General features: G+C 35.9%; 1 pseudogene; it reads right to left on the bottom strand.

Annotated features, from left to right (window-relative positions):
• Positions 1 to 9,767: 9,767 nt before the first annotated feature.
• On the bottom strand, positions 9,768 to 19,573 carry LOC124885804 (annotated as a pseudogene).
• Between the last annotated feature and the right edge of the window lie 4,214 nt (positions 19,574 to 23,787).

Below are 23,787 nucleotides of genomic sequence, written 5' to 3'. Positions count from 1 at the left end.
AGACCGCATTCAAGAATAAGTTTGGTCTATATAAGTGGATGGTCATGCCATTCGGTCTTACCAACGCTCCTAGTACCTTTATACGGCTAATGAATCATGTGATGAAGCCGTTTATTGGTAATTTTGTGGTTGTGTACTTTGATGATGTTTTAGTTTATAGTAAGTCCCTTAATGAACATGTTTTACATCTAAGGAGTGTGTTTGATGTTCTTCAAAAAGAAAAGTTGTATGCTAATATTGAAAAATTCTCCTTTGGTATTGATAAAGTTGTGTTTTTAGGATTTGTTGTAAGATCGAGGGGAGTGGAGGTAGACAAATCCAAGATAACCTCCATTAAAGATTGGCCAACCCCAAAAACCATGGGAGAATTTTGGAGCTTACATGTGTTGGAAAGTTTTTATAGGAGATTTGTCAAAGGATTTAGTCCCTTGATTCCCCCTTGACCGAAATCATCCGGAAGGACCAACCTTTCAAGTGGGGTGAAGAGAAATCTAAGGCCTTTAGGACCTTGAAAGATATACTCGTTTCGGCACCATTGTTGCAATTGAATAACTTTGATAAGATATTTGAAGTTGAGTGAGATGATAGTAAAGTAGGAATGGGGGCTGTTTTGATGCAAGGTTTAAATCCCATTGCTTACTTTAATGAAAATCTCAAAGGAGCAACTCTAAACTACTCTACGTATGATTTGGAGTTGTATGCCTTAGTTAGAGCGTTAGGCAATTGGCAACACTATCTTTGGCCCAACGAATTTGTAATCCAAACGGATCATGAATCCTTGAAGCGCCTTCGGGTATAAGATAAAATTAACAAATGGCATACCAAATGGATTGAATTTCTTAAAACCTTTCCGTATGTGATTCAATACAAAAAGAGGAAGGATGATGTGGTAGCCGATGCATCATCTAGAAAGCATGTTCTTGTGTCCACTTTGTCATCCAAGCTAATGGTTTTTGAGAGCCTCAAGACTTTGTATCCCCAGGATCCTTACTTCGCTCCTATCCTTAGGGAAAGTGAAGCCGTGGGTAAGGAAAGGAGGCCCTCAGATTCTAGTCCTTATTCCATGTTTGATGGGTTTTTGTTTTGGGGGAGACGGTTGTATGTACCTTCTGGCTCTTAGAGAGAGTTGTTTATGAAGGAGGCACACGATGACGGTCTCATGGGTCAGCTTGGAATTGATAAGACTCTAGAAATATTGGAGAAGCAATTCTATTGGCCATGGATGCACAAAGATGTTGTCAAAATTTGCGGCCAATGCATGGATTGTAGAAGTGCTAAGTCTAGGCTCTTCCTCATGGGTTATACACCCCACTTCCCACTCTATCATGCCTGTTGCTTGATATTCTATAGGTTATACACCCCACTTCCCACTCCATCATGCCCGTTGCTTGATATTTCTATGGATTTTGTGTTGGGGCTACCACGAACTCAAAAGGGTAAGGATATCATCTTTGTTGTCGTTGATCTTTTCTCCAAAATGACACACTTTATTCCTTGCAAAAATAGTAAAGATGCGGCTATTGTAGCTTCTTTGTTTATTGAAAATGTTGTTAAGTTACACGGCATCCCAAGGACCATTGTAAGTGATAGGAATTCTAAGTTCCTTAGTCACTTTTGGAAGTCAATATAGGGTAGGCTCGAAACTAAATTATTGTTTTCTACGTCTTTCCACCCATAAATTTATGGCCAAACGGAAGTAGTAAATCAAACCTTGTGTTCCATGCTACATTCCATGGTTAAAGTTAAGTTGACATCTTGGGAAGATCACCTACCTCTCATAGAATTTGCTTACAATTGGGTGATCCATTCGAGTACGGGCATCACGCCCTTTGAATATGTCTACGGCTTCAATACCCTAACCCTCTTGGATCTAAATCTATTGTCAAGTGATGTTTTTAGCTTAGATGGAAACAAGAGGGCCGAATCCATGAAAATCTTACATGAGACGGTGAGGTTGCGGCTTAAGAAGAAGAAGTAAGAGGTGGCCAAACGAGTCAACAAAGGAAGAACGCATCTTGTGCTTGAGCTGGGAGATTGGGTGTGGGTACACCTACAGAAAGATCAGTTTCCCAACCAAAGAAAGGAAAATTTACTGCCAAGAGGTGACGGTCCATTCTAAGTTCTTGAAAGAATCAACGATAATGCTTACAAAATCAATTTACCACCGGAATACCAAGTGTATAACATGTTGAATGTGTGTGATGTCTCACAGATTGAAACCATTGAAGATGAGAAAATGGTGAGTTTAAGGTCAAACTCCTCTCAATATGGAGAGGATGATATGCGTGTCCAGAGCTCGATACCATTTACTAGAAGTCAAGATCGTGAACAACAAATACTTCAAGGCGGGTTTATGAAAATGGACGCAGTTGAGATTGTTGCAAACTCGCCCAATGGAGTGTACGTCTTTACATGTGGGGGATGAACTTATGTTCTCAAAAATACACCCCAAGGCTTCCCCCAAACAGCCCACACCCGCCACCCCTTTATTAAGGGCAAAGAGGTCCTTTTGCCATCCTTTTTGTAAAGACTATTTAAGGTGTTTCTTTAGATTGGTTCCTTAGTTAGTTCATTAATGAAAACACTTGTAATATTGAACATCATATTTCCTCTCAAGAAGATATTATACCACCAAACATTTGAAGATCACAAGTGCAAGGTTCCACTTTTGTTGTGGAACGGCTAGAAATGCGGGTGCTTGAGAGAACCGTGTTCCTCTTGTGTTCCCATAAGAAATTGGTTCTTGTTAACTTGTTTTTTTAGAGGTTTTAGAGTTTGATACACTCTTTAGTTTCTACCTAATAAGTTCTCTTTATGTCTAGTTATCTATCTCCTTATTTTTCAAGTTAGTGTGTTTGTTGTTCTCTTTTGATATCTTGTACATGTGGACTACTTTTTGTGAGTTTGTGGACTGTTTTGTGCTCTTGTAGATACCGTTTAGTATCAGGTTCGTTCTCAAGTTGTATTGTTTTCCAATCTCAATGAAGTATAAACTGAATTAGGAGCATTGCCTTTAAGTTTTGGAACTCGAAAACTTGGGAAGACTTACCTTGGGAAGATTTGTGTTTTTGTAGAATTAGGAGTTAGAGTTTAATTCCTAGATTACAAGAGTCATGTAATTTATTGATTGTGGAGGCTTAATTATTTTAGTAGAGTTGGGGTTAAATCCTGTATAGGTACAGGTCATGGTTTTTTTGTCTCTTTGAGCCGGGTGTTTTCCACATAAAAATCACTGTGCAATTGTTTACTGTTTTAGCTAGGTAGGAACACGTTAGGCAACTTGTTCCACTGATAGACATCTGTTAGGCTAAAATAATTAATCAGTAGGGTATGTACTCTAACAAGTGTTATCAGAGCGGGTTATCTTACATAAGGCTAGTACCTCAGAAAAGATCACTATGATAAATTCCACACCTCCTACTAGTCACAGTGAAGGCCAATCTACTACTAGGCTTACTCTTTTTGATGATACTTATTTTACTTGGTGGAAAGATAGAATGGAACTATTCATTCAAGGAGAAGACTACGTTGTGGGACAGAATTACTGATAGTCCAACCATTCCAATGAAGTTGGAAGATGGAGAACAAATTAAAAAGGTGAGAAGTGAATTTCTTGTTGATGATTTGGTGGAACTAAGGAAAAATAATAGGGCAAGAACATCTTAGTGTGTGGACTAGGTCCAACTGAGTATAATAGAGTGTCCACTTGCACCACTGCCAAACAAATTTGGGATGCCTTGGTGAATGCACATGAGGGGACCACTCAAGTAAGAAAATTCAGAGTTGATCTTCTCTTTAATGAATATGAAGATTTTAAGATGAAAGACAATAATTACCTTCTTTATATAATGTCAAGACTCACTGCTTAAATTAATGAATTGCCCTCATTGGGAAAAGTCATCACTACTGAGAAACAAGTTGATAAAGTGTTGAAGGTCTTACCAAAATCTAAATGGGATGTCAAGGTACTACGATTAGGGAGGCAAAATATATAACTAGTATGACCTTGGATGAATTGGTGGGTAACCTGAAGACTTATGAGATACAAATTGATGAAGCCAAGAATGAAAAGGTATCTTCTGAGAAAACTTTGGTCCTAAAGGTTTCAGTCCTAAAAACTTTGGTCCCCGGGGAAATGGAACTGACTGAAGAACAGGTGGTCTTTATAACAAAAAATTTCAGCAAAGTCTTCAAAAAGAAGAATGAAACAGGTAGCAAAAGGTGTTCCAATAACAATCCCACTGGGTGTTAAGTGTGGTAAAACTGATCATCACGTCAGAGATTGTCCTAATTGGGAAATTGAATGGAGAAAAGAAAGAGTTGAGAAAAAATTAAGATAAAAGGCTAAAAAAATAGAGAAGGAAGATTTTGCTATGGTAGATGCTGGGGATCTGATTTTGAAGGTTCAGATAAGGAAGCGGTCGATGAAACTGCTCTTATGGTAATTGGAGATTCAGATATAGAAGATAAAGATAACACTGCTAAGGTAAGTATCCCTAAAATTAAAAAGAATTTACATCTATTTTCCAAAGAAAAACTTGTTTCCTTGATGAATGGCGTAATACAAAATTTCCAAGAATTATCTTCTGATAGGGATGAACTATTCACCAATCTTTCAAGTCTCATGTTTGATCTTATTGATCTGAAAACTTTCAAGGACATTGTTAAAAAAGAAAACAATGCTATCAAAGAACAATTTAGTCAACTTGATTCTTCAAATTTAAATCTAGAATCTCAGATCTGAAAACTGACTCTTTCTGAAAATGGTAAAAAAAAATAGAAAATGATGAGCTTGAGTTAACCAAGGTTAAAAATGAATGTATTAATGAAAAAGAAAAGGTAGATTAGTTAAGAGAAGAAATCTATAGGCTGAAACTTGATCTGGAAAGGGATAATAGATAGACAAACTCCTCAAGAATTGTTTATCAATTGGGGAAAGGACACACAGTGAAAATGTTGGATTATGATTTTTCAAGAGTTAAACTATCTCTGATGATTTTTGCTATATTTGTGGCAATCTTGGACATCCTATTACTGAGTGTCCAATTACTAATAATAGAAAATCTAGAAGTACAAATCTGGAAAAGAAATCAGATGTCATAAGATCTCAGAGAAATAAAATAAATAACAAAACCAGTCTGAGAAACAAGTTACATAACCTGTGCCTCATTGTGCTAAAAAAATTTGATTCACCCTTTTACTCATAAGAAAGGACCCAAGCTTGTCTAGGTTCCCAAATTTAACCCCTAATTTGTTTCGTACGTGAGAGTGAAATAAGGTAAGCAAAATTAGTACATAGATAAAGCATGCTCAAGGCATAAAACTAGAAAGAAATAAGGTTCCTTTCACTCACCATATTTAAAAGAGGGAACAGATCCTTTGGAGATGTTAAAGAGAGAATATTTATTGGAGATGAAAAGCCTTGATAGATAGCCTTATTTCTAGTGCTTATGTAAGGGGGAAGCAGTGGAGATCTTCTTTAAAAAAAAAAAAGAATCATATAACTACGACCAAGTGTTTGGAACTGATCCATATAAATATCTGAGGATAACAATAGAGAAAGAAAAGGGAGAATGCTGTACCACCTGTTCTAAATATTATGCAGACAGAGGGTATAGTTATAGAGGGAACAAGTCAAGAAATTAATTCATTAACATCACCCAAGAAATCTACAAATAAAGTGGAAAGATTCTTGAAGGGAGTAAAACTCTAACTTGGTAGGTTACCTCGATATTGACCATACATGATATTCTATAGATAGGAAAAGTACTGCAGGAATTATACATCTTATTGGGTTATGTCTAACAACTTGGTCCACTAAGAAATAAAACTCAGTATCCCTGTCTACTGATGAGGCTGAATGTGTTGTAGATGATTCATGTTATGCCTAATTGTTATAGATCAAGCAATAACTCATGGATTTTGGTATGAATGTAGGGTGCGTTTCTATCTTTAGTGATAATACAAGTATCATCATTTTGCAAAGAATTTTGTAATACATATAAGAACTGAAACATATTGTTATTAGACACTATTTTCTTAGAGATAATGTTGAGGAAGGTCTTGTATCAATCATGCTCTATTCTCTTGTAAAATAAAATAGATGAGGTACTTAGTAATGAGCGCTTGAAAGGAGTAGTTTAGAATTAGGGATGATTAAGATTGAATGAACACCCTTCAATGATTGACTAGAACTATCTACTCTTGATCTGTCCTAAGATAAAATTGTTGAATAATTCAGTCTTGCACATTAAGCCATGTGTTCTAATTCTAGGATTTTGACTGATCTGATAAATTATGTACTGAATTGTGCAGAAGATATTAGATCTTATAAATATGTTGGCTATGATTTAAGACCTTCTAGGTATAATATTATTTTTATTATTTCTAAATTAGCATGATAAAACAACTAAGTTCACTTGGTGCTAATATTAATTATATCATTAACTGCCAAAACTTCAAGAGCTCCTCTTTTGAAAAAGAGACTGCCAGTGCCTTCAGCTTTCCCATCATTGTCTAATAGGTTCTTTTACATCAAAACTCTGCACATATCACTATTACTCCTACTTATTTATGTTTCATATTCCAAGTCACTCTACTATTTAAACCAAAATTGCTTAACCAAATCTTATCATCCACTCAACTCTTTCTCCCTCTACAAACAAAGTGTTCCTTTCTCTTGTGTCAATGTCTTCTTTTTCATCCTCCTCTAATATGAAAAATCCAATCCTTCTAGTGAATCGCCATTAAATCAATTAGTGGGTCATGATACTGCCAACACTACTCTTCACATTCCTCTAAGCATCCCTATAAAATACTCTGATTTTGCCGCTTGGACAAATCTTCAAAATCCATTCTCAAAATTCTCTATAAGTTTATCTGTTCCACCCACCTTAACTTTTAAAGTTACTGATATTTCCCCTCTTCATATTACTGACACCGATGATATTTTCGTAGCAAATCGTATCCTTTATAAAGCCAGATCTCAATCTAAATGACAATAGTCTTCTACCTCCATTATGGTTCATGAGCTTGATGTTCTTGATGAACCACGCTTATTTTCTATTTCACCTAGATCTCCTCATACATGAAACAAAAAGCATCAAGAGGAGGCTTCTATGTCCGAGACACTTCGATCTAGTAAAAAAACTTGCTCTACCCCACTTGTTCCTCCCTCTCTTTCCTTCTCCCAAGATGTATTGCTTTGTTCTATGAGAAAAGCAAGAAAAAAACATTGTATTCCCAAATTATCTGTATTTTAACCTCTTTCCTCTACTCCCAAGTCAAAAAAATTAATATTCTCTCCTCCATCAAAACTCTTCTAGTCTAAAACTCCCTCCAGTACTAGAAAGTGCGTTCCTATACTTGTTCTATCAGACATATCAGAGTCTGGTGAGGATTTTAATATTGAAGAAATTGCTGAGCCTATTGATTCCAAAGTGGATCATGTTCTCCAATTCCAAAAGAAAAAACTTGCTAGGGGTAGGGTAGTGACTGGTTATGGAGGTCCTTCCATGGAAGTTTTATTGAAAAAATTAGCTACTTAGGGGTGGACTAACTCGTTCCTTCAAGGTGATGTTTAGAGCAAGTTTGGTAAAATAGAGGAGTATGAATTTTACACCAATGGTATTGAATATAGTGATTTGTTCTCTTCATCTGTTACAGGGGTAGATATAAACCTTACTATAGATGATCTGGCTAGGATTTTAGATATTTTACTGGGGGGTTAGAGTCATTATGTGAAATTTTAATGCCCCTCTTTGGATAATCTACCTTGTTTGTTAGAAATCTTTTGAAAATTCTTTGGTAACCCAAATCTTGGTCACCATCGTAGAGTTTTTAAAATAGAGATGTCTCCTCTGCATCAGCTGTATTTTGATATTGTGCATAAGATGCTCCCCCCTAGAAAAGAAAAATGCACTAAGGAAAATTTTCTTGATCTGACTCTCATGGAACTCTTAGATACTGAAGTCAGAATTGATTTGCCCATACTCATGATCAAGCACATGCAGATGGTTCTTGTTAAAGATAAAAAGGGACATGCTCTGACTTATGAGTTTTGGATGGCACCAATTTTTGAGTATTACTCTGTGCCTGTATAAGTAGGGTCCTTGCAGACCACAACGGATGCCATTGGCATAGTGGAACAAATGGACTTACCAGGTTCTATGAGGAGTGCTGATACCTCTCTTTAATGTGCAAGAAATGCACCTGCTGAGAAGAATTATGCAATGATCACAGTTCAAGATGAACATGATGCTGAGAAAGTTTTGCTTCAGGCTCAAATTTATCCTCTTCAAGATGAACTTGCTTGTAAGTGAGCTGAGAATATGGAAACTGTTTGATGGCTAGCCCAGTTTCTTCCATCTGTTCCTTCATTTTCTTCCAACCCTTAAAGCTTTAGGTTCTTTTCTTAATGATGTAGCTATTTCCTTATGTTAGTTTGAAGTTATTACATAATGTTATATGATGGGAATTTAATGAAATAGCTACTACTATTCTTACTATTCAGTCTTTGTATAATTTAAATATATTTTGTAATTTTTCTTTCATATTCTACTTACTTTAGTGATAGTCCAGTGGATATTTTTCTTTTTGTCTTAGCTTATCTTGAACAATATTTTGATGATGTCAAAAGGGGGAAGATGAGTTGTGCAATGTTTATAACCTAATGACTAATCTGGTTTATTTTTTTATGCTTTTCATTGACTAAGCATTTCCAGGAATTAAAGTTTGTCATCATAAAAAAGGGGGAATTTGTTAGATCAATGAATTTTTGATGATTGACATATAGATAAAACATGTTAGTCAAGTTGGTCCAATCACACAAACACAGTCACTTAGGGAAATGGATGAGGGTCGTCAAAGCTTGAATGGATAAGCTCTCTTGAGAATGGATATGCTCTCTTGATAGAACACGTGTGATAAAGAAGAAGTTGTTATTGGATACAACACTGTATTGATAAGCTGAAGAGAAAGATTTTCATTCAAACAAGGAGATCAAATTCAAGAAGGAGTCTTACCAATGCAAGAGTTTCACTTGCAGATGGGCTTTGACTCAACAACAAACTCTGTTGAGTTGAAGAGTCCAAAGTGAGGTAAAAGACTAAAAACAGTGAAGGACTCTTTGGAGAGTCATTATATATTGGGGGAGTAACTCATTTCGTTGCTCACTCACTTAAAAAAATAGAAACATTTCAACAAATTACGTGTGAAGTTCCAAAGATGGAAGCAACCTGAGTTGAACCTGTTCCTATTACTTAGAGTTAAGGAGTCTTAGACTTTATGTATTAGGTTGGTTCTTGAGTTGTAATATTTTTCAACCTCAGTGAAGTATGAACTGAGTTATGGGCATTATCTTCAAGTTTGAGAACTCGAAAACTTGGGAATACTTACCTTGGGAAGGTTTGTGTTTTTGTAGAATTAGGAGTTAGAGTTTAATTCCTAGATTACAAGAGTCTTGTTTTTTGTTGATTTTTGAGGCTCAATTGTTTTAGTGGACTTGAGGGTAAATCCTGTAGAGGTATTTATTGTGCCGGGTGTTTTCCTCGTAAACATCACTGTGCAATTATTTATTGTTTAGCTAGGTAGGAACACCTTAGGTAACCTGTTCCACTGATAGGCAACTATTAGTCTAAAATAAGTAATCAGTAGGGTATGTATTCTAATAAAATCCAATGACTTTCTTGTAAATTCATGGTTCCCATGCAGCCCATGTGGGAAAGTGATGACAATCAAAAGTTTGGTCTTTTACCAGTGTACAACAATCAGGAGTACTGGTAGAAAGATATACTCTTGTTGTTAGATACACTGGCAAGCATGCAAGACTTAACATTAGTCCTTAATGGTGGTCCAAAAGTCACAGACCATACCTGGTCTGTGTGGTTAGTTAATGTCTGTGTAGCTGCTCTTAGTTTAAGATACCATAGATTAACTGTCTCGTCACTTGAACTTGTTGCAATGGCTTCCCCATCTGGTGAAACATCCACACTCAAAACCCAACTCGCATGACCAGACAAAGATGTGAGCAAGGTTTTTTCCTCAGCATCATACAGATGCACATGGCCATCATTTGATTCTGAGAAAAGTATCCCTAAATCATGGTGTGAAGGCGAAAACACAAGATGTGGACCGGCATGCAATGCAATGGCCTTCTAAGAAGTGGAGGAATTTTGCATGAGGTACATCAAAAATAAAGATAGTTCCATCAATTGAACCGCAGGCAAGAAGTCTACCATCAGGATTCCATGCAACTGCAAGGACAAACTTTTTAATGCCGCTTTGCTAGGATGGTTGCAAGACCCTTTGACGCGGAATTGATAATGTGTCAATGAGTTGCCATTGAGTGATATCCCATAGCTTTTTCGATGAACTATCACTTCCAGCTGCTGCCAAATTGCTACCCTGAAAAATATGAGCAAACATATCCATCTCAAAATAATGTGGAGAAACAGAACAGAGCATCCTAAAATCGATAAAAAAGAAGCAAGTAGAAAAAGTAGACATCAAAAACATTTGATTCATAGATTTTGAGCACCGCATAACAATGAGTCAGCAACCACAAGGAGAGAGAAAATCCTGATATATGATGAACAAGAAACTAAAGTCAAATAATAGGAAAATTTTGGAGCGCCATTATCACTGTAGACCTTAAAGTACAAGAAAATATGCTAAAACATAATCCAACAAATTCGGCATACTTCAACTAAACAAGTAACAAAGATCACTCAAATCATTATAAAGAGAGGTAAATAATTCCACAAGCTACACCAGTTTTACCTTCTCTGTCAGCAAATTCTAAAACATATCTTTTCCAATTGCGTAAATGAATCAAAATGATGATTATAATATATTACTGTTCCAAGTATGAACAAAAACAAAGGCACGTCACTGCACTTCAAAACTAGATATCCCAAACTACCAAAATAATTTTAAAATAAATTGATGACATAAACAACATTCGGAGTCTTGTATGATAACAAGGTGTCTCCTAACTTAAAGACAAGTTTTATAGAGTGGCGGTTAGACCTACTATGTTATATGGGATGGAATGATAGCAACTCAAGAATCCACGCATCCAAAAGATGAAGGTAGGAAAGATGAGGATACTACGATAGATGTGTGGGTTTAGTAGGAGATATGGTATTAGAAGTGAGGTTATTAGAGATAAGTTGAGAGTAATTTATGTGGATATCAAAATGTGGAAAATGAAATAAAGGTAGTTTGGACATGTGATGAGGTGGTGCACAAATGCCCCAGTGCCAAGGTGTGAGATTGGCTAGGAATAGATTCAGGTGAGGTAGAGGTAGACTGAAGAAATATTGGAGGAAGGTGATTAAACATGTCATGGAGCAGCCACAGCTTATCGAGGACATGCTCCTAGATAGGAAGGTGTAGAGAAGAAGAATTAGGGTAGAAAATTAGTATAAAGGAGTGCATCCTTGTTATGGTAGGTAGGAGTGCTTTGTTTTGGTATCTGTGCTAGTGATCATAGTGGTGTATTTATCGTGTCTTGTTTATGGAGTTCTGATAATGTTTGTTATTTTGAGTAGATCGATTGGAGTCTTACTTTGTGGTAGTCTTGTTTCTGTTATTATTTGTTGTGTTAATATCTATTGTTCCTATATTATCTCTTTTATGAATTATTTTCGTCTTAAGGGAGAGGGGGTGGGGGTTAATCAAAAATAGCCTCTCTAGTTAGTGGTATAGACTGAGTACATTTATCTCCAGACCCACTTTGTGGGAATATACTGACATAAACAATATATCCACTGTTTGGTAGGAATGTTCTTCATATTTAACAAGTTCATCAAATAGGTGTACTCTCCATTTCAATGTCAAGTGGACCTGCAGAAACTTCATACTAGGAAAGCACTATTCTGAGAAGACATTTGACTGTTTTATGCATAGCAACCAAGATGTTCTTATTGGGTTCTTCTTCTTCTTTTTTTATAAGGTAAGAGTTATCCAAGATGTTTTATTAGTTCCATTCATGTAAATGACTAATCCTAAAATATTGCATTTGCAGCTAGAATGTATATTGCAACCACTAAGGTTCATCAACTTATCATTTAAAAGAAGTTATTTCCATTCTAAGAACCTGAAAATGAAGGAATTGTATCGACTTCTTCAGGTATTCTAAAATGAAGATGGCAAAACATTCAACTATTAACTACTGAATCCTCCACTTAAAACTCCATGTTTACGTTCAATCCTCACCAAAGGATCCATATAACAATGCTATATAGATGCAACGTAAATCAATTAACTACTCATTCCTCTAATACCTAGCTAATCACGGATTGGATCTGGTTGCCACTTCCGAGTTATTATCACCTTTTTTTCCACAAATCAGTAAAAAATGATTTCTAACGTAAATTAGTTAAAAATATCTGATTCTTGTGATATTATTTCAGTAATTTTACAAATTGACCTTTTAAAGTAGTTACTTTTTTGATTACTTGTTTGTTAGCTTTATTAATCATATGATCTAAAAAGCAACCTACCAAAAATCTTATATTGGAAAATAAACAACACGACATACTTGTTCTTGTCCCATGAACCAAAAGCTATATACTCCACTTATTATGGAGTTAATAACTCAAATAGTCACTCAATTATGAATTTTTATTGCAGAAAGTTACTCAACTTTGGTTTTTACTTCACAAATCACTCAACTATGGAATTGTATCCTAGAAAGTCACTCAACTTTGTTAATTACTTCAAAAGTCATTCAATGATCAAATTTTTACTCATAAAGTTAGTCAACTTATTTAATTATTTTTTTCAATAAAATTTGCGTGGAATTTCTATTAAAAACAAAATTGGGAAGAATTTAAAAAAATCCCTTTAATGATCATTTTGGTCTTATTTCTCTAAATTAATCTCTTCCTTCCCTCACTCATTTTTCTTCTCCTTCTCAGTTTTTTCCCATAAATTTTCCCGTAACTTTGTCACTACTATTTCTTGGGGCTTCACTTTCACCTCTTTCCTTCTTAATTTTACAATTCTTAACCATAATAATTTTTCAACTAAAGCGCTCAGGATTTTAGGAATAGATTATAGTCAATCAATGAATATGCTACATATGAGGCTACCAAAAAATAGGCTAAACGCTCAACGTGGCTAACTAAAATCATGCAACAAGGGCAGACAAAGAAGGTATGAAACATGGATGTCAAAGAAATGCCTATATCATCTCCTTAATTCAATATTCTTTATTTAGTTTTGCACACACACCAAGAAAGCTCTAGACATTACTATGCAAATAAGGAATATAATAAAAGACCTCATATCACACATGACAAATGCGCAAATAAAATAGGATCCCTATAGACTCTAAATCAAGAAATATAAATAATTCAGAATTAATCCAATAATGCACAAGAGTCATATCAATGAGCCAGGTGTCTCATAAATAGTCATTAAGTATGCTTTTACAAACAAAACCAACCCGCATCATGTAATCACGCATAGCAACTAGCAAGAACAACACTTATTCCTAACAAAAGAATTTTAAAATTTACTCCTAAAAATAAAAAAGGAATACTGGGTTTAACTCAGAAAAGAACCGAAAAGAAAAATTAAGGGGTAAGTGAAGTGTGCCCTTACTAGACTGACACCAACTAATACTAAAGGAAAATAAAGAGAAAATCATTTTGTAATTTTTCAAATTCAGTCAAAAACTAGAAAACAACTAAAAATAGACATCCTATAGTAGCACTTCACCCTAAACCATCGGAATATTCCCCACCCACACTTAAAATCACACTTTTGCCCCAAAGTATAATTTAAAGCAAGGATAGAAACTCCGCTTGAGGACTCTAGGCATAGCTAGCAGCATCTTAATCATCAAAGAGGTCTGGTTGATCCCACACCCCCTCTTTTCCATGCTCCTTAGCTTAGATCTTTGGTACTTAGACATTCCATCAACTAAAAAAAAATAAAAAAATTGTACTACTGAAATAACTAGAAAATAAAATGCCTACATTAACTTGGGTTGCCTCCCAAGCAACACTCGATTTATTATCGCGACACAACTCCCATCATTTCTCTCAATCATATTCCTTCAGCCTCTTCCTTCTTCTCGGATCCCATCTTCTCACTCTTTTCTAAACTCTTGAGTATCTACTCTCAAGGTCTACAACTTTTCCCATACTTTCCTTTTCAGGCTCTTCTTTTAATTTCTCAAATTCATGATTAGTTGGTGGTCTGGGTAACTCTATGAGAAAGTCTAAAAAGGTCATTGGAGGTTTGAAATCTACCGCCCACACTCATCCACTTCTATAACCATGATCATGCATAAATTCTTATAGTGTAAAGGAGAATTGAGTGTTTGGTATAACTTGAAAACTACCTCTTCATCATTCAGTCTCATGATTAGAGTACCCTCTTTCACATTAATAAGTTCTCCTCAAGTCACCAATAAAGGACGTCCTAGTATGTTTGGTATCCAGTAATCTGCATCATAATCAAGGATAAAAATATCAAAAAAAATAATAAATTTACCAACTGATATACCAACTGATATCGCCCAAAATATACCTCTATAAAGATATAATAAAGTCAAATATACTAACCTAACTAGGTTGGGATCATTCCCACAGGGAATAGGTCAAACTCATATCTCAAACTTACTGAAGTATTTGGATGTGCAGGAAAGTAAATGAAGGATTTCCAGTAATCAATAAAAGTAACTAATTCAGAATGCTTTTGGTTGTAGACAATATGAAACGAACACTAGGACTGTGTTCACTCGATCTTTCTAAACTCTCTAAGTTTCTCGTGCTTAACTGAGCTATCTCACTGTCTCACGTGCAGAATTTGATAAGCTAGGTATTACCAACTATCTTGTGGACTCATAGGTAAATCTCCCCCTTTACATAGTGAGACTCAGGATGTCACCTTACTATTCCTTGTCTTTGATCCCAATTTAACTATCACCTTGTGGGTCTCAAGTTATTAGTCGAGGGTTTATAACCTCGAATTACTATCGTATCTCTTTTTCCCAATCTTGATATCTCTTGTGAAGATTATCTTGAATACAAGCTAGTTCTTAGAGTTTGCCACCACTAAGAAAATAATTAACTTGAAGAAAATCATAATACACATGTAAATGATGATCTAGCCAAATCTCACACTTCCCCTACTTTGTTAATCCTCTAGGGTTCCTACGACCCTAGTTATGAGAATTAGTGGCTCATAAGTGTAAAGTAATCCATGGAGTTCAATGAAGAAATTATTTAATTAATCTCATAATATGAAGAATAAAACTCAAAGTCTCAAATTGAATAATAAATCAAAAATCAAGAACAAGAGTATAAAGTGTGTAAAAATATGTCAAAGTATGTATACTTTTACATAAGGACCTCAAGGGTATTTATAGAGTCTCAAATTAACAAAGGAAGCCTAACCAAAACAAAATAGGAAAACTAAATTGGCAGTGGTCACGCTTTTGGTAACGAGTCGTTAGGAATCATAACGACTTGTTGGATGTTTTAGTTTCTCTCTTTTGAACTTAGTGGTCACTAATCATTGTGAGAGGTAAAGAATTATTGATTGGGACATATTATGACTCCAGTGAATTTTAACTTTCAGTACTTTTTCTCTATGCTCAGAATGACTCCTCATCACGAGTCATTATTTGTCATCATGACTTGGGGGCTTCACTTGTTTCAAATGGTACCTCAACATGTCAACCTTCTGGACTTTTGGCTAATGTTCTCTAAACAATTCACACTATGAATCGTTGTCACTCTTAATAGGTCATAGTCATTCTCCACTCTGCTCCTGAGGTCAACCTCTCTTACTGTTACATAACATCTTAGGTCACAAGTCATTAGGTGACTAAAAGACTCGTTTCCCAATCAACACTGATATTTTTTTGGAGTTTTTTCATCCATTTCTGATCCATATCACTACCAACCTAATTTACATGCAACATACGCAAAACACACATTATATCCAACAAAAGGCCTAAGTATTTATATGTTTTCACCATTTTAAGCATCGAAAGTTCCATGAAACTGTGTCATATCAACCCCCTCAACTTAGAATATTTACATGTCCTCAGGCAACAAAAACCAAACAACGCAAACATGATGCTTAACCAGGAAGAACCTAAGATACCTACGACAATCAATTTCACTTTTAAGCTCAAAAATATTCCCCCCTCCTACTTTTACTTTTTAAAACTAATACTATGTGAAGTCATAAAGAAAAACAATGTGACACAAAGGAATTAGGCTATAGCATTACACTAGCAAGAGAGAACCACACATATATACAAATTATATTACCCAAATAAACAAGCAATTAGTAACACAACCCATGCACCCTCAAATCAAAGAAGTCCCACTCAATAAGATAAAGTATTCATACCAATGTAGGGACGTTCATGAGACACTCACATTCAAAAAAAATTCCACAATATGTACAAAATACTATAGCTTGCCCTTATTTTCTTTACCTTAGTTTTCGGACAATCAGGTTAGGATCACTATAGGACTTTACTAGGCTTGTAATGTATGCTTAGGGATGGTATGATATATATGGAATTTAGTGACTATGTCTCTTTGACACGATATTTAATTTTTGGGGTCCACTTCTTGACCAACTTTCTTTTATTCCACCCTTATTTCTCCCTTTTTATTCTTTTATAGTTCCTCCAGTTTGTGTTTTTATTATATATATATATTTAGTTTTATTTATATATATATATATATATATATATATATATATATATATATATTATTTTTATTTTATTTTCTATTTTTTCTTTTCTACAACACCCACCCCTACTCTTTTTCTCTTATTTCACACTCTTTCTTCATACCTACCTTAAATCACAAACCCCTAAAATAGCCACCCTCAACTTAGGCAATTTTCCTGAGTCGAGGTGTATAATATCCAAGGAGGACCAGGGCCAAACTAGGTTCATTATGAAAAAAATGAGAAGGTGAACGGTTTAAACAAGAGAATAGGTCTTTAAGACGCAAAATTAGGATCAAGGGATTCTAATTCACATTTGGTTTGTCATTTAGGCTAAAGGTGGAATATATTGAAAAAATTGCCTATGACTTTTCCTAACTGGCTATCATTCAACCTAGGAAACACTAACCAGGCAAGTTATGGATTCCACACGCATAGGAAACTAAGTAGTATCACATGCACACTTGGCATAGGGTTACATCAGACACTACTGTCTATTCAATTCATGCAGGTTTAGCTATGATTATCATGTTCCTAATCCTAATGCAATAATGATATTCATAGTGGTCACCTATATATCTCTATAAAACATAGTTCAAAACATTTCAAAGGGGTATTATTTTTCTTAAACAAAATAAATTAACTATCTTAGGAAATTATTTTTCCTAGTTAAACAAACACAGAACAACAAAAAATAAAATGTAACATAAAACAACTATAGCGGAACTGATACAAAAAGAAGTATGGCAACAAAACCCACGGCGATTATGGTATACCCCACCCTCAACTAAAAAAATAACGCACTATCTCCAGTGCATTTATAATGTAAAAAAAGGGGCTAAGACATCCCTGAGTTCTCAAGGTGCCAGTTCATATAGTTTTAATGTCGTGGGACTCAGAATGGGCCCTGCTCTCATCATCAATAGTCCCTGTGATGTTCGGAATGCACAAATCAACAGTGGAATTGATGGTGGCTAGTGTGTTAAATGGTGCTTGTGGGGTAGGAGCAGTGCTCCCAATTAACTCGACTGCATCTGCAACTATCTCATCAGAAACTCAGAAGCTACTAGCTCCCATTGCTATCTCATGGACCCTCGTCTAATGGTTTTACTTATCTTGAATACTAGTTGCCTTGGTAGCCTCAATAACTCTCTTCTCATATATTTATTTCTTTTTTTTCTTGGCCTATCACCATCATTAACTCCAATAGCTGTGTCTAACCTCCTAACTCCCTATATATCTAATATCTCCTCATCTAATAGATCTCTTTAATATTAGGCATCGAAAGAAAGGTCTGGCATATATGTCCTCTATGGAAGCCTTGAGCATGGCCAACTCCTCATGTATCCCCTTCAGATTAAGGGACTATACATTTGCTAGCTTCTAGCTGATCCACCTCTCAAATCCATCAAATTGGTTCTGCATGCCTCTCAAGTTGGTCTGAATCTATCTCTTTACCCATGGATGGACTCCATCTTCTATATTCTTCACCTTCTTCTCAACTGTGCCCAACCCCTTAAGAATCTCAGCTTAGAAAGCCTGCGGGACTAAAGCATGGCCAGTAGGTGTTGTCCTAGAAGATAATAGTGTTCCCATAATATGTGGTGTTGGAGTCTTGAAGGTGCTTGTTATATCTGATGTCTAAGGCTCAGACTGGGTCATTTCAGTGCTCTAGTCTGGAATACCTCTATAAGAAATATGGCTCCCACCTTCACAACCTTAGAGATGTGGTTAGAAACATCATAAATTAACCCCAAGTATGTAGTACTCCATGGCTAGATAAACTGATTAACTCCAGGAAACTCTGGCACTCCCTCATCTAAATATATCAATGTAAGCAAGCATTGGAATGCTAGTACTATGTCAGTTTAAATTGCCCGATCACGTATCTATCTCACTATCCACTTGGGTACATCAAGCTCGTAGCCTTGCATGATACCCGCAATCAGGGTAGCTTGGTTAAGACATAGAACATTGTTCTCATATATGGGACTCAACCTGTGATGTACGAGCATCAACCAAGCCTTCTCCTAGAAATTTAAGTTTTCTTTAATAATCCAGGAGGAAGAGCTAACACCTCCAGCTATCCAAGGAGACTCTTCCTACTCTGTAGCAATAATACCAGCCATCCGCAGAAACTGAGTAAGCTCATCCTCTGAACGTATCTATTTTATTTTCACCTTCTGCATTTGATCCATGCGGTGGTCAATATTAGCTATGTTGGTTGGTAACTGGAGCTCCAACCTATGAATATATCTAGAAATAGTCTGCATAGAGATATTCACCCAAACACCTCTAATCATCGATTTCACCAAGGGGTCACCAACCTTCCACGAACACCCTATGTGGATACAACCTATTAAGTTTTATCTGGTAAGCTGCATAGAACTCTTATACTAATGTAGGACTATACTATACTAGAGTTCTGGTCATCCACACAAAGTGGTATGTCTTAACCAGGCATAAAAGTCAGGCATCTCAAATAAGCCTATAGTACTCAGCTTGGGATCCAAATAAATCCCTCTTTGTGGTTTTCTCGTGAAAGGTATAAGGGCACTATCTTGGATATATAAGTTCTACATTTTAGGTTACCTCCATCGATTAACGATAGGCACTAGGCAGACTTTATCTGAAGTGGTACGATAGGAGGTGGAGGGGGTGAGATTTCAACTAGGGTTTCACTCTACTAACTCCCTTCCCACTATTCACCTTAAGACCCCTCATTCTTGGAATCTCTATTCTTAGATTCATTGTTTTCTTCTTCATTCATTTCCTCAGGTACAGACTCCTCATCTTTATCATAGTTACCATCCTCTTTAGATTGGAACAGTGAGTGGGGTGGTGACTGGCTAGGATTCTTCATTGTTGGCACATCCCGGGGTGGTGTGACTTCGTCTGAAATAGTTTTAGCACCTATGGGTAATTTTTACCTTCTCTCTAATTCCCCTCTGAGTGGGTATTCCTCAACTGACCCACTTGACTCTTCATCTTTAGTGGGTTCATTTTTGAGATGATGAGTGGCAGAGGCCTAATTCCTAGGAGTAAGCTTATTTGTGGAGTTATTCTTTGGTGCCATTGGTATCTGGAAGAAACATACACGTTAGTAAATCCTAAGAAAAGGAATAAAAAATAAGGAAAAATAATATTAGTGTTGCAGGGTTTAGGTACCCTACGAGTCAGGGTACAACACATTACCACTGGTAACGAGTCATCACGAGACATAGGGTGGAAGGTCTATGTTAAATTTTAACTAGTAAGACAATGGGTCCTCCTAATGAGTTGTTATGTTAGACAACAAATCATCACCAACACTCATTTCCTGGCCAATACATTTTCATTGGTGCTTGTCCCTTTCCAGTTATCATGATTCTCCACCACCAATTGTATAGTGCGACAAAGACTTATGGTGTCAGTTTTTATGTCAACAAACCTACATTTCTTTTTGCACCCTTGTTACCAGTTGCTACGAGTCACATAATGACTCATTAGGTTTCTTTATGAGGCATTATAAGTCTCATAGCTACTGTATCATGTATGTATAGAGGATTTTGTCTCGACTCTTATATTCCCAATGGGTACTCAGTCTTCCCCATGGTTTTAAAAAAGTTCATCATGCTCCTAAGTTATCCCCACAAGCCATTATTTAGCACAAATTCCATTTACTCTCATTTTCATTTATAAACATTATGTAACTCAAGAATAAGTTAAATGTTCATTCAATGATCTCAAATTAATCAAGGATTAAAGTAGTTTTTGCCATATTGAGTACCCATTCATGAGATAAATAGATTAAAATATCACACTTGATTTTGTGCTTTTAATCCCTTGAACAATAATTTGGAGTAGCCCTAGTTCTTGAGAGACACACTTGTTAGGAGGTGGAAAATTTTAAAGATTATGATGATTAGGGATGACTCTTGGAATGTCTTTTAAGCTTTTGGAGAGGTTAAGGGAATGGAGGGACTCACGATGTTTTAAATTGAAAAAGGATCAATAAAGGGAGTTAATTTCCCATTTAAAATGTCGATTTTGAATTGGGTTGACCTGTTAGACCCACGACGTCAGGACTGATAATGAGTCAATCATAACGACTCATTATCACTGGTAATGAGTTTTTGACTCCCTTTGTGATGACTGGAACCTTACCTGGATCTCTAGTCAAAATGACTTAATGTGATGAGTTGTTGTCACTACAACAGTTCATTCTGAGAGTTGTTATGAATCCAAAGACCAATTACTTGAGAGTTGCCTTAGCTCCATCTTCCCAGAACTCTAGTAATGAATTATTAGGAGTGATAATGACTCGTTAGGTGAGTTGTTGGGACCTAGCATCAGAAAATTTTTTGGTATTTTTTTTACAATCTCCAACCCTGGACACTGAACACACAAATTACCCTATAATGAAATAAGTACAAAACATGGGTTGCCTCCTATGCAGTGCCTGATTTAACATCGTGGCATGACATAATATCATTACTTATTCTAACTTCACCAAGGTCCATATCAACATATAATTTCACCTCATATGGGTTTCCCATATAGTCCTTTACCCACTACCTATTCACCTTAAATAGGCCTTCACCATCATTCTCCAGTTCAATAACACCATGTGAGAATACAAGAACCACTGTGAATGGTCCATTCCACCTAAACTTTAGCTTGCCAGGAAATAAGAAAAGTCTTGAATCATATAATAAGACCAAATCACTGATCTCAAACACCTTTTTCCTAATTTTTTTGACATGATAAAACTTCATCCATTCTTTGTATAGAGCAGAACTCTCATACGAATAAAGCTGGAATTTATCCAACTATTTTAGCTTGCTTAACCTTAATGTAGCTGTATCATTCCACTCTAAATTTAGCTTTTTCAACGCCCATTGTTCCTTATGCTCAATTTTGAATGGCAAGTGGCATGCTTTTCCATACACAAGCTGATATGGTGAGGCACCTATGAGGGTCTTAAAAGTCGTTTGATAGGCCTAGAATACACTGTCCAACTTTCTTGACCAGTTAGTCATGTTGGCATTCACAGTCTTTGACAATATGGACTTAATCTATCCATAGGAGATCTCAAACTGCCTACTCATTTGAGAATGCTAAGGCATTGTCACCTTATTCTTCACACTATTTTTCAAGTAGGGCCTTAAAAAATGGTTGTAGAAGTAAGACCCACCATCACTAATGATCTCACACGGAGTGCCAAATCGAGAAAAAATGTTTTTCTTCATAAAGGCAGTGAAACTTCTTCCTTCATTATTGGGGAATGCTACTACCTCCGCACTTTGAAATGTAGTCGACTGCAACTAGAATGTACTTTATACCGTAGGAGCTCACAAACGGACCTATGAAATCAATCCCCTATATATCAAATATCTTCAATTCCAAAATAAGTGTCACAGGGAGTTCACAACATCGCGAAATATTACCTTAATGCTGACACTACTCATAGGCTTACGCATAGTCATAAGCATCATTGAAAATCATAGAACAGTAATACCCACGTTGCAAAATTTTGTAGCGTACGTGGGTTCTAGCATGATGACCCCAAGTGGTGATGAATGACAAGCCTTAAGGACGATCATCATTTCCACCTTAGGGATACATATCCGAGTAACACCATCCATATAAATCCTAAAGAGGTAGGGTTCATCCCATAAGAACTTCCTCACGTCTTGCATAAATATCTTATGTTGTTGGAAGGACAAGTCTTTTAGAACAAAATCCCTTGCCTAGTAGTCGACAAAATCATCTAACAAAGGGTATTAACTCTCGAGATTCTGCCAAGACCCGCTCATATGGAAAATTATCATCTATGTCAAGCTCATCCACTAATTTTTGCATTTCCTCATACTCAAGTCGAGATAATAATAATAATCCAAGAACACTATGCCCTTCCTATCATTTACCTCAATGCCAAATTCTTGCAGCAAGAGGACCCAACATATCAATCTCGACTTGGTATCCTTTTTCGAAATAAGATACCTCAATGTTGTATGATATGTGTGGACTATGACTTTGGTCCTAATTAATTAAGACCAAAACTTTTCAAAGGTAAAAAACACCGCAAACAACTCCTGCTCAGTAACTATGTAGTTCTTTTGTGAGGGGTTTAATTCCTTACTGGCATAATAGATTGAATGAATGATTTCTTATGCCTCTAGACAAGGAAAACATCAAAGGCTACTCTCCACACATCGCTTGTCACCTCAAATAATAAAGACCAATTAAGGGATATAATAATAAGAGCCAAAATCAACTAATCGTTAAGGCACTCAAAGGACTTGAAACATGTATCATCAAAAATAAATTTCTCCTTCTTCTCTAAAAGCTTGCAAAGAGTATTAGCAATTTTAGAGAAGTCCGTGATGAACATTCTATAAAAGCCAGCATGACCCAAAAAACTTTGGATACCTTTTACTGTGACTGGTGGAGTAATTTTTCAATAACCTCAATTCTTTCTTTATCTATCTCAATACCCCATTTTGAGATTTTATGCCCAAGGAAAATACCCTTCTTCACCATAAAGTGACATTTCTCCCAATTGAATACTAGGTAGAACTCCTTACACCTCTAGAATGCATTGGAAAAATAGGCCAAACAGTCATCAAAAGAGTACCTAATTACTAAAGAGTTATCCATGAATAGCTCTATCATGTCATTCACTATGATACAAAATATAGACATCATACATCTTAGAAAGGTGACAGGTGCATTGCATTATTGAAATAACATCTTCTTGAATGCAAAAGTTCAATAAGGGTAGGTAAATGTAGTTTTTTACTAGTCCTCAAGAGCAATCAAAACCTTTTTGTAACCTGAATAGCCATCAAAAAAATAATACCAACCCCTTCCTACTAATATTTTAAGCATTTGATCTATAAAAAACATAGTTAAATAGTTCTTTTGATTCTAAGCGTTTAGCTTCCTGTAATCCATTCAAACTTTTCACCCAATAATAGGTCTCATGGGCATAAGTTCATTCTTATTGTTTGGGACCACGGTGATCCCAACCGAAAAAGGAACGCATTAAATTGAGCTAACCCACTTGCTGTCTTTAATGAGATAAACCACTCC

This window comes from Capsicum annuum, chromosome 7, assembly GCF_002878395.1.
Source record: "Capsicum annuum cultivar UCD-10X-F1 chromosome 7, UCD10Xv1.1, whole genome shotgun sequence".
Taxonomy (NCBI): Eukaryota; Viridiplantae; Streptophyta; class Magnoliopsida; order Solanales; family Solanaceae; genus Capsicum; species Capsicum annuum.
Note: the sequence above shows the minus strand (reverse complement) of the source record. Positions and strands in the feature narration are given on the sequence as shown.